Below are 15,657 nucleotides of genomic sequence, written 5' to 3' on the forward strand. Positions count from 1 at the left end.
TATTTGATATCATACTATGTATATTTCACATGAGCTGCAACCATGGAAGGAAACTGGGCAAAGATACATGTGTGCTCTCTGCACTGCCCTTGCAAGAGAAACCCACACCTGAAATATCTGTCAATTTCCAGTCAAGACACAAACATGGTACAAGGGGTCAAAAGCATTCAACTTGGCACCCAGCAGCAGTTCTCTTTGGCTGAGGGGAGTGGCCACAGGACTCAGCTGGGGGCCATCAGCTGCCTACACACCCAACAACTGGAGAAATGAGTCCTCAGTCCTTAAGGGGAAACCTGGGTGGCGCAACATGGCACTCCCTACACCCTGACAACCCCATGGGGTATTTGGCAGGGCCCGTTAATGCAGTGGAAGATGGGCTGGGGAACGTGGTTAGCTCAATTCACCTCAAGAGGGCCACTACTTTGGTTCAGGTGCTGCTCTTTAATTTATATGGGCTGTAGAATTTCCTCCATTGCTACACGTGTACCCCATCAGACTTTAATTGTGAAGCAATGCGTTATTTTAAAAAGTTTAAAAATACTCTTAACCAAGTGGGGCTTATTTCAGAAACGCAAATAAGATTAACATTAAGATATTCTTCAATATAACTTGGCATTATTGGCCACAGATGAATGCCTACACCATTTTTCTTAAAAATTGCCAAATTCCCCTTTACAGGATTTGTATACATTGCACTCTTATCACCAATGTATGAGTGTTTTTTCACAACTTCTCTCTTTACATTTTAATCAACATTTTCTTCTATCGCAAGTGACATTTAACGTCTTGTAGGATGTTTTAGGGCATCTGTCTTTTTTTTCACTTATGGGGTCTCGCTGTATTGCCCAGGCTGGAGGGCAGTGGCCACTCACAGGCGCGATCCCACTACCGAGCAGCACAGGAGTTTTGCCCTGCTCGGTTCCCCCCTCCTTGGGGAACCTGGTGGTTCCTGCTCCCGGGAAGTCACCACACCGATGCGGAACTCGGTGTCGCCGCGCAATGGGCACAGCGCATACAGCGCAGAGCTCCCGGGCTCAAGCGCTGCTCCCGCCTCAGCCTCCGGAGTACCCGAGGCCACAGGTAGCGCATTTGTCATTAATGGAGTCTTTTGAGACCGCGCGCGACAGACAACAGGACCTACGCCACGCGCGGCGCGGCTGCGCGAACGCTCCGTACGACTCAGCTGGCGGCGGCCGGTGACGTCAGGGCAGCGAGAGGTGACGTCACCACGGAGCAGGGGCGGGGCCGCCTGACGCGCGGCGCTGGGCGGAGACGGCGGCGCGGGGACTGGGCGAGGGCCCTGGGCCTGAGGAGGCGCGGCCGCCAGTGCGCCCGGCGCGTGCGCGACGCCTGGCTGCTCGGCCCCGGGGTAGTTCAGCCCGCCGCCGCTCTTGCGGGTCGGACTGGGGCTGGTGGGAGAGATGCCGCAGCCCGAGTTCCGGAAGGCGGCGATCCTGGGCTGCGGGCAACGCGGTGAGTACCCGCTCGGCGGCGCCCTCCTTCGCGCGGTCTCCCCGCGCCCCTCAGCACCTCGAGAGCTGCGGTGGCGGCGCGCGGGGCCTGGGCAGGCTGGGGGCGGCGCCGGGGCAGCGCCTGGCTCCCCGCGGGTCCGGGGCTCCCGCACGCTCCCTGGGCGAGGCTGGTTCCTCGAGGAGACGCCGCTGCCCCCGCGCCTCCCCCGACGTCTCCTCAGGCGGGTCCGCGGCGTGGGGAGCGAGAGCCAGGGCGCGGGCCTGGTTTTCGGGCATTTCGGACGGAGGCACAGCTGATCTACAGCCTCCCGCAGTATTCCCTAAAATGAAGTCCAGAGCAGGGTTGTCCACTTTTTAAAATTAAAAGTGCCCAGAAATAGAACATTTCACATATACACAAAACTAGGGAGAATAGTGTGAAAGGAAAATGAATCTCGGGACCCCAGATCGCTAAGCCAAAGTCAAGCCGGGAACTGCGTCAGGCAAACCTGCTCCCGTTTTATTCCTAAGACAGCTGCAGAGATAAAAAGCCACACAGCTCCCTCACTGTTTACCCAGGAGGAAGTTGGCTGTGGCCTCCACGTCTTTACCCTGAAACAGTTGCGTCGGATTTCACCCTGGCAGTGGAAATGGACAGCTTGTCTTCGCAGGTGAGGGACAGGGACACACCGCCAGTCATCCCCCTGCTCACCCGAGACAAATGCACGTCTGATGGCTTCACCTCCCCTGTATTTATGTAAAAATGCAGGTTTACTGAGCCAGGCTAAGGCACAAGTAACTATCCCTCTGCCCGCCCCGTCGGGTAAATTGTGTATTCAGTAAAAGGCAGAGCAGAGGCTCAAAAGAATGTAGCCGTTTGTCTCATCTGCCCATGACCTGGAAACCCCCACTTCGAGTTGTCCCGCCTTGCCCGCCCGATCCAGTCTATACCTGTGTTTGATTGAAGTCTCAAATGTTCCCCTAAAATGTATACTACTAGGCTGTGCTCCCACCACCTTGGGTACATGTTCCCAGGATCTCCTGAGGGCGGTGTCATGGGCCATAGGCGCTCATATTTGGCTCAGAATAAATCTCTCTAAAAAATTTGTTTTTAATTTTTGTGGGTACCTAGTGGGCGTATGCATTTATAGGTACATGAGGTATTTGATATGGCGGAGAATGCCTAATAATCACATCAGAGTAAGCGGGGTAGCCATCCTCTGAAGCATTTATCCTTTGTTAGTGGTGCAGACAACCTGCCAGGCTCTTGTATTGGTTAGAACCCGACAACGTGCCAACAACCCTGACACCAGGAGGCGGTGTGGAGCAACACGCTGTTTTAACCAGCGCCTGGGGGCAGATGGGTTTAGGCCTAAAATGGCCTCAGCCCCTAGTGAGGACGTGGAAGGGGTTTTATAGTCCTCTGTAAACAGGAAGTGCCCCAGTCTGAGGTGGCTGCTGCATAGTACACGCTGGCCTGCCTCTGGATCTTCAGGGCGTGTGTGTCTTCCCGCAACCTCTCTTCCTGCTTAACTTGCTGACAGCGTGCTACTGGCTCAAGTGTCCTTGCACCTTGGGACTGGGCTTGAGGAGGGAGGAATTATTCATTCCCTTAAGCTTTCAGGCTTGGGGGAAAATCTTTGACAACCCAGTGATACTCTTTTAAAGTTACTTTAAAATGTGCAATAAAGTGTTGTTGACTGTAGTCATGCTGTTGTGCTATCAAATACTAGATCTTATGCATTCTATGTATTTTTGTATACATTAACTGTTTCTCCCCTCACTCCCTTCTCAGAATCTGGTAACCATCATCTAGTCTCTCTCTCCATGAGTTCAATTGTTTTAATTTTTAGCTTCCACAAATGAGTGACAACAGGCAAAGTTTGTCATTCTGTGTGCCTGGCTTATTTCACTTAACATAATGACTTCCAGTTCTATCCCTGTTGTTGCAAATGATGGGATCTCATTCTTTTTTATGGCTGAATAGTATTCCATTGTGTATATGTATCATCATGTTTTCTTTATCCATTCATCTGTTGATGGATATTTAGGTTGCTTCCAAATCTTGGCTATCGTGAACAGTACTGCAACAAACATGAGACTGCAGACCTCTATGGTATACTGATTTCCATAGGGTGTATATCTATGAGTGGGATTGCTGAATCATGTGGTAGCTCTATTTTTAGTTTTTGGGGAACCTCCAGACTGGTCTCCATAGTGCTTGTACTAATTTACATTCCCACCTATGGTGTATGAGGAATCCCTTTTCTCCACATTCTCACCATCATTCATTATTGCCTGTCTTTTGGATATAAGCCATTTTAACTGGGGTGAGATGATATCTCGTTGTAGTTTTGTTCTGCATTTCTCTGATCGGTGATGTCGAGCACCTTTTCATATGCCTGTTTGCTATTTGTATGTCTTATTTTGAGAAATGTCTGTTCAGATGTTTTAATAGGATTATTAGATTTTTTCCTATAGAGTTGTTTGAGCTTCTTGTATGTTCTGGTTATTCATCCCTTGCCAGATGGATAGTTTGCAAATACTTTCTCCTGGTCTGTGGGTTGTCTCTTCACTTTGTTGTTGCCTTTGTTGTGTGTTGAAGCTTTTTAACTTGATGTGATACCATTTGTCCATGTATGCTTTGGTGGGGTATTACTACAGAAATCTTTGCCCAGTTCAATGTCCTGGAGATTTTCTCCAGTGTTTTCTTTTAGCAGTTTCATAGCTTGAGGTCTTAAGTCTTTAATCTATTTTAATTTGATTTTTGTGTATAGCGACGTTACGGGGTGGGGTTGGGGGGTTGTCCTTGCTCCCAGAGCTCCCAAAATGGTGGTGGGCTGCTTGCAAGATGGTGGCAAGCCTCCTGTTCTCTGACCTGGGGTTCTTGGCCTCATGGATTCCAAGGAATGGAATCTTGGGCCATGCTGTGAGTATTATAGCTCTGATAGAAGCCATGGGTCATCGAAGAGAACCGTGGAACCCAGTGACTAGTGTTCAGCTCGATTAGGACGAACCCGGGCACTTAGCTGTGCAGGAACAATGGCAAGCCTTTAGCCTGATTGGGAGCAGCGGTGGGAGCCTCACTGGATCAGGAGCACAGCAGACACCCTGCCGGATCTGGAGGGATGGAAGTTAGTGGCGGGTCTGCGACAGTGGCAAACAGCAGTGGTGAATGGCGAGCAAAAAGCTCAGCTTGAGCTGTAACAAACACGGACCAGAAGAGAGTGCAGTTGCAAGATTTAATAGAGTGAAAACAGAGCTTCCATACAAAGGGAGGGGACCCAAACAGGGCAGCCATTGCTGGCTGGAATGCCTGGGTTTATAGCCCAATCATTGTCCCTCCCTCTGTGCTCTCAGGTAATAGATGATTGGCTGTTTCTTTACCTCCTGTTTTTGCCTATTAGCATTTTAGTTAGCTCTCTTTACTACCTGATTGGTCGGGTGTGAGCTAAGCTGTAAGCCCAGTGTTTAAAGGTGGATGCGCTCACCTTCCCAGCTAGGCTTAGGGATTCTTGGTTGGCCTAGGAAATCCAGCTAGTCCTGTCTCTCAGCGAGAGATAGGGGTCTAGTTTCATTCTTCTGCATATGGATCTCCAGTTGTCCCAGCACCATTTATTGAAGAGACTCTCCTTTTCCCAGTGTATGTTCTTAGCTTCTTTGTCAAAAATGAGTTCACTGTAGATGTGTGGATTTGTTTCTGGGTTCTCCATTCTGTTTCATTGGTCTGTGTGTCTGTTTTTATGCTGATGCCATGCTATTTTGGTTACTGTAGCTCTTTAGTATAATTTGAAGTTGTAATTTGGAGTCAGATAATGTGAAGTTAGGTAATGTAATTCCTTCAGTTTTGTTGTATTTGCTCAGATAGCCTAGGCTATTCCGGCTCTTTTGTTATTCCATGTAGGTTTTAGGATTGTTTTTTCTATTTCTGTGAAGAATATCATTGGTATTTTGATAGGGATTACATTGAATCTGTAGGTTGCTTTGGGTGGTATGAACATTTTAACAGTATTGATTCTTCTAGTTGGTGAATGTGGAACATCTTCCCTTTTGTGTGTACATGTCTTCAAATTTTTTTTTAAATTTTTTTTTTAAGATGGAGTCTTGACTTGTCACCAAGGTTGGAGTGCACTGGTGTGATCTTGGCTCACTGCAACCTCCACCTCCTGGGTTCAAGTGATTCTCCTGCCTCATCTTCCCAAGTAGCTGGGATTACAGGTGCCCGCCACCACACCCAGCTAATTTTTGTAATTTTAGTAGAGATGGGGGTCTCGCCATGTTGACCAGGCTGGTCTTGAACTCCTGACCTCAGGTGAGCTGCCTGCCTCAGCCTCCCAAAGTGCTTGGATTACAGGCCTGAGCCATTGTACCCGGCCCATCTTCTTCAATTTCTTGTATCAGTGTTTTATAGTTTTCATTGTAGAGATTGTTCACTGTCGAAACCAGCTTGTTCATGGATACCCTAACCCAGCGGTGCTAGAGGAATTAAAGACACACACAGAAATATAGAGTGTACAGTGGGAAATCAGGGGTCTCACAGCCTTCAGAGCTGAGAGCCACAAACAGAGATTTACCTACATATTTGTTGACAGCAAGCCAGTCATAAGTTTTACTCAAAGTATTCCTTATGGGAAATAAAAGGATGGGCCGAAATAAAGGGATGGTCTCTGGCTAGTTACCTGCAGCATGAACATGTCCTTAAGGCACAGATCACTCATGCTATTTGTGGTTTAAGGACGCCTTAAGTGGTTTTCTGCCCTGGGTGGGCCAGGTGTTCCTTGTCCACATTCTGGTAAACTGACAACCTTCCAGCATGGGCATCAAGGCCATCATGTCACAGTGCTGCAGATATTTTGTTTATGGCCAGTTTTGGGGCCAGTTTATGGCCAGGTTTTGGGGCCTGTTCCCAACATGTCCCCCCTTTGTTTTGCAAAGTGATAAAAGCAAAGGCAGCTTTGTCACAGTGAGCTACTTCTTGCAGGAGTCAGGATCCGCAGACTACACAAAGACAACACAGATTAAAAGCACAATCATCATTGAAATCACAGAGCTTCCAAGTGTTTTTATCCATTTTAGTGGGTTACTAGCTGCTAATCTGTCTGCAGCTCCTTCAAGCGCTCCAGTTCCTGGCATTAAGGTCAGTTATGCCTGGGATGCTTTAAATATTTGTTCTTTTAATTTTGCAATAACCAAAGACAAGTTTGTAGAGTGTCCTTCTAGATGCTTTTTTATTCTTTCCTAAATTTTGATATTATTAAGAGCTATTAATAATTTCCACAAATCCTTATGTTTAGCTCCTGCGATGGGCCATATCATTTGAGGCTGAGGTGCCACTATACTGCCGTGGTTCCAGATAATAGGAACTCTTGCCGTACTTTACCATTTCTACCATCTGACTGTTTTGTTCAGACCAGCTGAACATAGTGTGGCCGTGGCACACAAACTGACAGGTGCAATTCAAGCTAAACATCCGCTAGGGGACCAGTTAATTCCATAGGAATTGCTGCGCAGCACCTCTGCCTGTTCTCCAATGCGGTTTTCCTAAACAAGTCCATTCACTTTTTCTGGCCAGGTTCAATTTTGTTTACAAACAGGTTTTTGAGGGTGGTATGCCTCAATTATAGGAGCAGATTCATTATGGTAAATACTGAGATCAGAAAGCAGGTGTAACTGTGTCATAGAATGATTATATCCAGGCATTATTGCTAGCCACGATGGATAAATATGCCCAATAAGTATAATTGTTTTCTCTGTCAGCCCTTGTTGAAGGAATACTCACGGCAATGGTGATCACTGCTATCATAGCTATCATTAAATTACTGATTTGACTGGTTGTCCCTCCTTCCTCAGGTTTTCTTCTGCCATCTGTGACAGCTTCTTCATCTGTCCCCAGGTGGGTGGCTGTGTTTGATGGGTGTTGCTCGTGACTGTTGGGGTCCTCCTCAGTGTCAGTCTTGACATGGCTGCAACTGGGGGTCCTCAGGATCCTCCCAGAATCTCTTCCTCAGCATCTGGCTTGTCATAAGGTTTCAGGTGTCTTGATGGTATCCAAATCGGCTGTTGGTTCGGTCCTGGAGAAACACAAGCATAACCTCTACCCCAACTTATTATTTTACCTATTTCCCAACTGTTTGTTATTGGGTCTCTCCACCAAACCAGTTCAAAAATTGAAACAGTTTTGTTTTAGGAAAATGGTTATCGAGAAGACCCACAAAGTCAGCTAAATGGGTTTGCCAAGTAAAACTACTTGTAAAAGCTTGCTGTATTTGTGCCTTCGTGAGAGGGACAGTAATTTTTTCAGGATCATATCCATGTAATTTAACAATCCGAGTTCTCCCATTTCCTATCATATCGCTATCATAATAGCAATTTGATCCAAATAAGGAGTTAGAGTCTGTGAATTAGTATGTGGAGGAAAAGCCATTCTACTAAGTCCACCTCTTGGACAGTAACACCAGTAGGTGAATGCTGAGTTGGAAAAATTAGCAAATCTAGAGTCTTCTTTGGATCTTTTCTATTTATTTGAGCTTTATGGACTTGCATTTCAATCAGCTGTAACTCTGCCTCAGCTTCCTTTGTTAACTACTGAGGGCTAGTGAGACTAGGATTTCCTCTAAAGATAGAAAATAGATTACTCACGGCATAGGTAGGAATGTCTAGAGCAGGTCGTATCCAATTAATGTCCCCTGGTAATTTTTGAAAAAAGTCATTTAATGTTTTCAGTTGATCCCTATGTATGGCTACTTATGGTAGTGTCATTTACTAAGGTCCCCAAGTAGGAGTAAGGAGTAGTAGTCTGAATTTTGTCAGGAGCTATAATTAAGCCAGCACAAGAAATCGAATTTTGCAAATGATCATAACATTGGAGTAATATTTCTCGAGTGGGGGCAGCACACAGTATATCATCCATATAATGAATAATGTAACATTGTGAAAATTTTTTACCAGTAGGTTCAGTTGCTTGCCCTACATACGTCTGGCAAATTGTTAGACTGTTTAATATGCCTTGTGGCAACACTTTCCAATGAAAACGCTAGCAGGCTGCAGGTGGTTTACTGCAGGAATTGTAAATGCAAACCATTCACAGTCCTGCTCAGCTAAGGGGATATTGAGGAAACAGTCTTTTAAATCTGTGACTATTAAAGGCCAATTTTTTGGAATCATAGCAGGAGAAGGCAATCCTGGCTGTAATGTCCCCATAGGTTGTATAACTGAATTAATGGCTCTTAAGTCAGTTAACATTTTCCATTTACCTGATTTTTTTTTTAATTTTGAAAACTGGAGAATTCCAAGGGTAAAATGTTGGAGCTATGTGTCCCTTTTCTAATTGTTCAGTAATTACATCTTCTAAAGCCTCCAGTTTCTTTTTACTCAGCGGTCATTGTTCTATTCAAATTGGCTTATCTGTTAACCATTTTAAAGGTATAGGTTCTAGAGGCTTAACAATGGCCGCCATCAAAAATGATACCCTAAACCTTGGCGGGAACTTTTTCTTTCCACTTGAAGCGGTTCCTTCAAACCTTGGAAATTTTTTCCTAGTCCCATACCAGGGACATACCCCATTTCATGCATCCTGTGTTGACTTTGAGGGCTATATAATTGCTCTGGAATTAGAACTTGTGCTCCCCATTGTTGTAATAAATCTGTTCTCCATAAATTTACAGGTTCAGAAGTTATAATTGGTTGAATAGTCCCAGGTTGTCCATCGGGCCCTTCACAATGCAAAATATAACTACTTTGATATACTTCAGGGGCTTTACCAACTCCAATTATGTTAAATTGAGTGGGTTGAATTGGCCAGGTGGATGGCCAGTGCTGTAGAGAAATGATTGAAATGTCCACTCCTGTATTTACCAAATCTTTAAATTTCTTTCCCTGAATAGTTATTTCACAGGTAGGATGTTTATCAGTAATTTGATTCACCTAATAAGCCACTTTGCGTTGTTTGTTTGTGCTTCCAAATCCTCCTGTTTGTTTAATTTCACTTTTCCCCATTTCCACATATGGCACAATTAGGAGCTGTGCTATACGCTCTCGTGGCTCTGCTTTCCAAGGAACAGAAGTAGATATAACAATTTGAATTTCTCCATTGTAATCTAATCAGTGACTACTGTTTGTATTTGTACCCCTTTTAAATTCAAACTGGACCTGCCTAGAAGTAATCTGGTCGTTCCTGCTGGCAAAGGTCCGCAGGCTTCTGTTGGGACCTTCTCTAGGGGTTCCCCAGGCAGAAGACTCACAGCTTTTGTGCAGCGTAAATGTGCAGCACTACTGGCTGTGGCGGGAGACAAACATTGTATAAGGGTGAGGGAATGGCCTGAGCCGGAAATGCCCTGGTTGGAAACGGGGCTGGGGACTGGCCCCTCATGGCGTTTCCCAAATTTAAAAGGAAAAGGCTCAAATGTAGCTATAGCATTTCCCTGTTTATCTGGGGGGTGTATTCTAACAGGGAACTGCCAAGCCTCTAAATCACCCTCTCATCTATCTTGCTGAATTCCTGCCTGAATGGAACTGAGAGTGATCGCTTGAGGCGCTGCTCAGTCACTGGGGCAACTACTTTTTGCCCAGTGTCCTCTGGAAAAGAAAGATCTGGAGGATCAAGCTACTCTTTTTCTTCAAAATAATGCGGGGGTGCAGAAGGGTAGGGATGAACCTCTCCCTCCTTTGCTGCCCTTAGCTTCAGCTGGCAAACAAAACTGCTCTCTTACTTTGTTATACTCTCCTTCCTCCTCATGATCAGTGTGAAAAGGTTCCAAGGTGGAACGAGCCAGAGCCCACACTTGTCCCATTGTTACCCTGATGCTTCTGAGCTCCCATTCTCACCACGGGGACTGCTTAAGAGTATTCAGGTGTCCAGTACTTAGTTCTATGTTCTCCAACTGTTGCTCTGGTGACCCTTTGACCTGGGTTCGAGGCCCACGTGTGGGCACCACTTGCTGAGACCAGCTCAGTCATGGAGACCCTAACCCAGTGGTGCTAGAGGAATTAAAGACACACACACAGAAATATAGAGTGTAGAGTGGGAAATTAGGGGTCTCACAGCCTTCAGAGCTGAGAGCCATGAACAGAGATCTACCCACATATTGACAGCAAGCCAGTCATAAGATTTACTAAAAGTATTCCTTACGAGAAATAAAGGGATGGTCTCTGGCTAGTTGCCTGCAGCATGAACATGTCCTTAAGGTACAGATCACTCATGCTTTTGTTTGTGTTTTAAGAATGCCTTAAGTGATTTTCCACCCTGGGTGGACCAGGTGTTCCTTGTCCTCATTCCGGTAAACCGACAACCTTCCAGCCTGGGCGTCAAGGCCATCATGAGCATGTCACAGTGCTGCAGAGATTTTGTTTATGGCCAGTTTTGGGGCCTGTTCCCAACAGTTCACTTGGTTAATTCCTGAGTATTTAATTTTATTTGTGGCTATTGTAAATGGGATTACTTTCTTGATTTCTTTTTTCAGATTGTTTGCTGTTGACGTAGAGAAATGCTCTGATATTTGTATGTTGATTTTGTATCCTGCACCTTTACTGAATTTATCGGTTCTAATAGTTTTTTGGTGGAATCTTTAGGTTTCTCCAAATATAAGATCATATCATCTGCAAACAAGGGCACTGTGACCTCTTCCTTTCCAATTTGGATGCCCTTTATTTTATTCTCTTGTCTGATTGCTCTAGCTAGGACTTCTAGTACTGTGGTGAATGACAGCGATGAAAGTGGGCATCCTTGCATTCTAGATCTTAGAGGAAAAGCTTTCAGTTTTCCCCAATTCAGTATGATACTAACTGTGGGTCTATTGTATATGGCTTTTATTCTATTGAGGTATGTTCCTTCTATACCGGTTTTTTGAGGTTTTCATCATGAAGGGATGTTGAATTTTACCAAATTCTTTTTCAGCATCAATTGAAATGATCATATGGTTTTTATCCTTCATTCTGTTGATGTATCATATCGATTGATTTGCTTATGTTGAACCATCCTTGCATCCCTGGGATAAATCCCACTTAGTCATGATGAATGATCTTTTTAATGTGTCGTTGAATTCAGTTTGCCAGTATTTTGTTGAGGATTTTTATGAATGTTCATCAGGGATACTGGCCTGTAGTTTTATTTTTTTGATGTGTCTTTGTCTGGTTTTGGTATCAGGGTAATATTGGCCTTGTAGAATGAATTTGAAAGTATTCCTTCCTCCTCTGTTTTTTGGAATAGTTTGGGTAGGATTGGTATTAGTTCTTCTTTAAAAGTTTGATAGACTTCAGCAGTGAAGCCATTAGGTCTTGGAGTTTTCTTTGCTGGGAGACTTTTTATTACAACTTTGATCTTGTTACTTGCTATTTGGTCTGTTCAAGTTTTGGATTTCTTAATAGTTCAGTCTTGGCAGGTTGTATGTGTCTAGGAATTTATCCATTTTCTCTAGATTTTCCAATTTATTGGCATATAGTTGCTCATAGTAGCCTCTAATAATCTTTTGAATTTCTGTGATATCGATTATAATGTCTCCTGTTTCATCCTTGATTTTATTTATTTGGGGCTTCTTTTTTTCATAGTCTGGCTAATGGTTTGTCAATTTTGTTTATCTTTTCAAAAAATGAACTTTTTGTTTCATTGATCTTTTATATTGTTTTCTTCATTTTAATTTCTTTTATTTCTGCTCTGATCTTTATTATTGCTTTTCTACTAATTTTGGGTTGGTTTCTTCTTGCTTTTCTCCTTGCTTTTTCTGCATCTTTAAGATGCATAATTAGGTGTTTTATTTTGAGTTTTTCTACTTTTTTTTGATGTAGGTGCTTATTGCTATAAACCTATTGCTCTATAAACTTATAAACTTATGCTTATATAAACTATACACTTATAAACTTATGCTTATATAAACTTATAAACTTATAAATTTATAAACTATAAACTTATAAACTTATGCTCTATAAACTTATAAACTTATTGCTTATTGCTCTTAGTTTTGCTTTCACTATATCCCATAGGTTTTGTTTGGTATGTTTCCATTATCATTTGTTTAAAGAAATTTTAAAATTTCCCTCTTAATGTCTTCATTGACCCACTGGTTGTTCAGGTGCATATTGTTTAATTTACATGTGTTTGTATAGTTTCCCAAATTCTTCTTGTAGTTGATTTCTGGTTTTATTCTGTTGTGATCAAAGAGGATACTTGATATAATCTCAGTTTGTTTGAATTTTTAAAAACCTGCTTTTAGACCTCAAGGATAGACCTAACATATGGTCTGTCCTTCAGGATGATCTATGTATTGAGGAGAAGAATGTGTATTCTGCAGTCATTGAATGAAATGCCTTGTAAATATTTATTAGGTTCATTTGGTCAGTAGTACAGATTAAGTCTGATATATCTTTGTTGATCTTTTTGTCTGGATGATCTGTCCAGTGCTGAAAATGAAGCAATGGGAGTCCCCAGTTACTGTATTGGGGTCTCTCTCTCTCTTTAGCTCTAATAATATTTGCTTTATGTATCTGGGTGCTCCAGTGCTGGGTGCATATATATTCACAGTTGTTATAGCCTCTTGCTGAACTGACTTCTTTATCATTATATAATGACCTTCTTTGTCTCTTTTTATAGTTTCTTCTTGAAATCCATTTTGTTCAATATAAATATAGCTACTCCTGCTCTTTTTTGGTTTCCATTTGCATGGAATATCTTTTTCCATTCTTTTGTTTTCAGTCTGTGTGTCTTTATAGGTAAAGTATGTTTCTAGTAGGCAACAGGTTGTTGGGTCTACTTTTTTCTCCATTCAGCCACTCTGTGTCTTTTGATTGGGGAGTTTAGTCCATTTACATTCAATGTTATTACTGATAAGTAAGGTCCTACTTCTGCCATTTTATTATTTGTTTTCTGGTTGTTTTGTGGTCTCCGTCCTTCTTTCCTTCCTTTCTGTCTTCCTTTTAGTGAAGGTGATTTTCTCTGGTGGTATGTTTTAATTTCTTGCATTTTATTTTTTGTGTATCATATGTTTTTAGATTTGAGGTTACCATAAGGCTTGAAAATAGTATCTTGTAACTATTTTAAACCAGTGGCAACTTAACACTGATTGTCTAAACAAAGAGACAAGCAAAAAGAAAATTAATACAAACTACATGTTGGCCAGGTGCAGGGGCTCATGCTTGTAATCCCAGCACTTTGGGAGGCTGAGGTAGGTGGATTACTTGAACTCAGAAGTTCAGGACCAGCCTAGGGGCCGGGCGTGGTGGTTCATGCCTTTAATGTCAGCACTTTGGGAGGCCGAGGCTGGGGGATCATTTGAGGTCAGGAGCTTGAGACCAACCTGGCCAACATGTTGAAACCCTGTCTCTACTAAAAATACAAAAATTATCTGGGTGTGGTGCCACACACCTGGAATCTCAGCTACTTGGGAGACTGAGGCAGGAGAATCACTTGAACCTGGGAAGTGGGAGGTTGTAGTGAGCCAAAATTGCACCATTGAACTCCAGCCTGGGCGACAAGAGGGAGACTCCATCTCAAAAAAATAAACAAAAAGACCAGCTTGGGCAACACGGCAAAACCCCATATCTACAAAAAATACAAAAATTAGCCAGGCATGGTAGTGCACACCTGTAGTCCCAGCTACTTGGGAGGCTGAGGTGGGAGGATTGCTTGAGCCCGGGAGGTTGAGGCTACAGTGAGCTGTGATTGCACCACTGCACTCCAGCCTGGGCAACAGAGTGAGACCGTGTGTGTGTGTGTGTGTGTGTGTGTGTATGTGTGTATGTGTGTGCGTGAGTATGTGTACCCTGTATATGTAAATATGTAAATAAATACATTTTAACTTCATTACATTTTAACAATGTCTGCATTTTAACTCTATCCCCTGCTTTTAAACTTTTTTTGGTTTCTGTTTATATCTTATTGTATTGTCTATGTCCTGAAAACTTCTTGTAGTTATTATTTTTGATCAGTTCATCTTTTGGTCTTTCTACTCAAGACATGAGTGACTCACATACCACAATGACAGTATTCGAATATCCTGTGTTTTCTGTGTACTTGCTATTACCAGCGAGTTTTGTACCTTCAGATGCTTTCTTATTGTGCATTAACATCCTTTTCTTAAATCTCTTTCAAAAAGAGATTTAAGAACTCTCTTTGGCATTTCTTTTAAGATAGGTCTAGTGTTGATGAAATCCCTCAGCTTTTGTTTCTCTGGAAGACCTTTATTTCTTCTTCATGCTTGAAGAATATTTTTGCTGAATATGCTATTCTAAGATACGTGAGGAAGAGAAAGAGAGATCAGACTGTTACTGTGTCTATATAGAAAGAAGTAGACATAAGAGACTCCGTTTTGTTCTGTATTTGAGATGCTGTTAATCTATGACCCTACCCCCAACGTTGTCCTTGCAAGAGACATGTGCTGTGGTGACTCAAGGTTTAATGGATTTTGGGCTGTGCAGGTTGTGCTTTGTTAAACAAGTGTCTGAAGGCAGCTTGCTGGTTAAAAGTCATCACCATTCTCTTAATCTCAAGTACCCAGGGACACGTACACTGCCAAAGTTCGCAGGGACCTCTGCCTAGAAAAGCTAGGTATTGTCCAAGGTTTCTCCCCATGTGATGGTCTGAAATATGGCCTCGTGGGAAGGGAAAGACCTGATCGTCCCCCAGCCTGACACCCGTGAAGGGTCTGTGCTGAGGAGGACTAGTATAAGAGGAAAGAAGGCCTCTTGGCAGTTGAGATAGAGAAAAGCATCTGTCTCCTGCCCATCCCTGGGCAATGGAACTCTGTTGGTGTAAAATCCGATTTGTTCTGTTTACTAAGATGGGAGAAAACCGCCTTAGGGCAAAAGCTCTTTATGCACTAAAAAGGTTTATGGAGATGTTTGCATATGCATATCAAACTTTTCCTTAAACTTACATCACAGAGATCTTTATTCATATGTCTTTTCCTTAAACTTACCTCACAGAGATCTTTATTCATATGTCTTACTGCTGACCTTCTCCCTACAATGATCCTATTATCCTGCCACTTCCCTTTTTCTAAGATGGTAAAGATAATGATCAATAAATACTGAGGGAACTCACTGCTGGCGTGGGTCCTCTGTATGCTGAGTGCCCGTCCTCTGGGCCCACTTTTTCTTTCTCTATACTTTGCCTCTGTGTCTCATTTCTTTTCTCAAGTCTCTCCTTCCACCTAAACGCCCACAGGTGTGGAGGGGCCGGCTACCCCTTCAAGATAAAAGTTTTTTCCTTCGGCACTTT

The 15,657-nt window shown here is 43.3% G+C and overlaps 1 protein-coding gene across 5 annotated transcripts in view; it reads left to right on the top strand.

Moving 5' to 3' along the window:
* Window positions 1-1,265: 1,265 nt before the first annotated feature.
* GALNT11 (polypeptide N-acetylgalactosaminyltransferase 11) overlaps window positions 1,266-15,657 on the top strand; it is an 80,880-nt gene continuing 66,488 nt past the window's right edge. For 2 of the 5 annotated variants that reach the window (XM_007983540.3, XM_007983543.3), the window contains exon 1: window positions 1,266-1,473. The gene's annotated coding sequence lies outside the window, so the exon portion shown is untranslated. Of the gene's footprint in view, window positions 1,474-2,030; window positions 2,123-15,657 lie in introns of all 5 variants that reach the window. The other 3 variants (XM_007983542.3, XM_073009521.1, XM_037991000.2) reach the window with 2 other exon arrangements.

The sequence above is a fragment of the Chlorocebus sabaeus genome, chromosome 21 (assembly GCF_047675955.1).
Source record: "Chlorocebus sabaeus isolate Y175 chromosome 21, mChlSab1.0.hap1, whole genome shotgun sequence".
Lineage (NCBI taxonomy): Eukaryota > Metazoa > Chordata > Mammalia > Primates > Cercopithecidae > Chlorocebus > Chlorocebus sabaeus.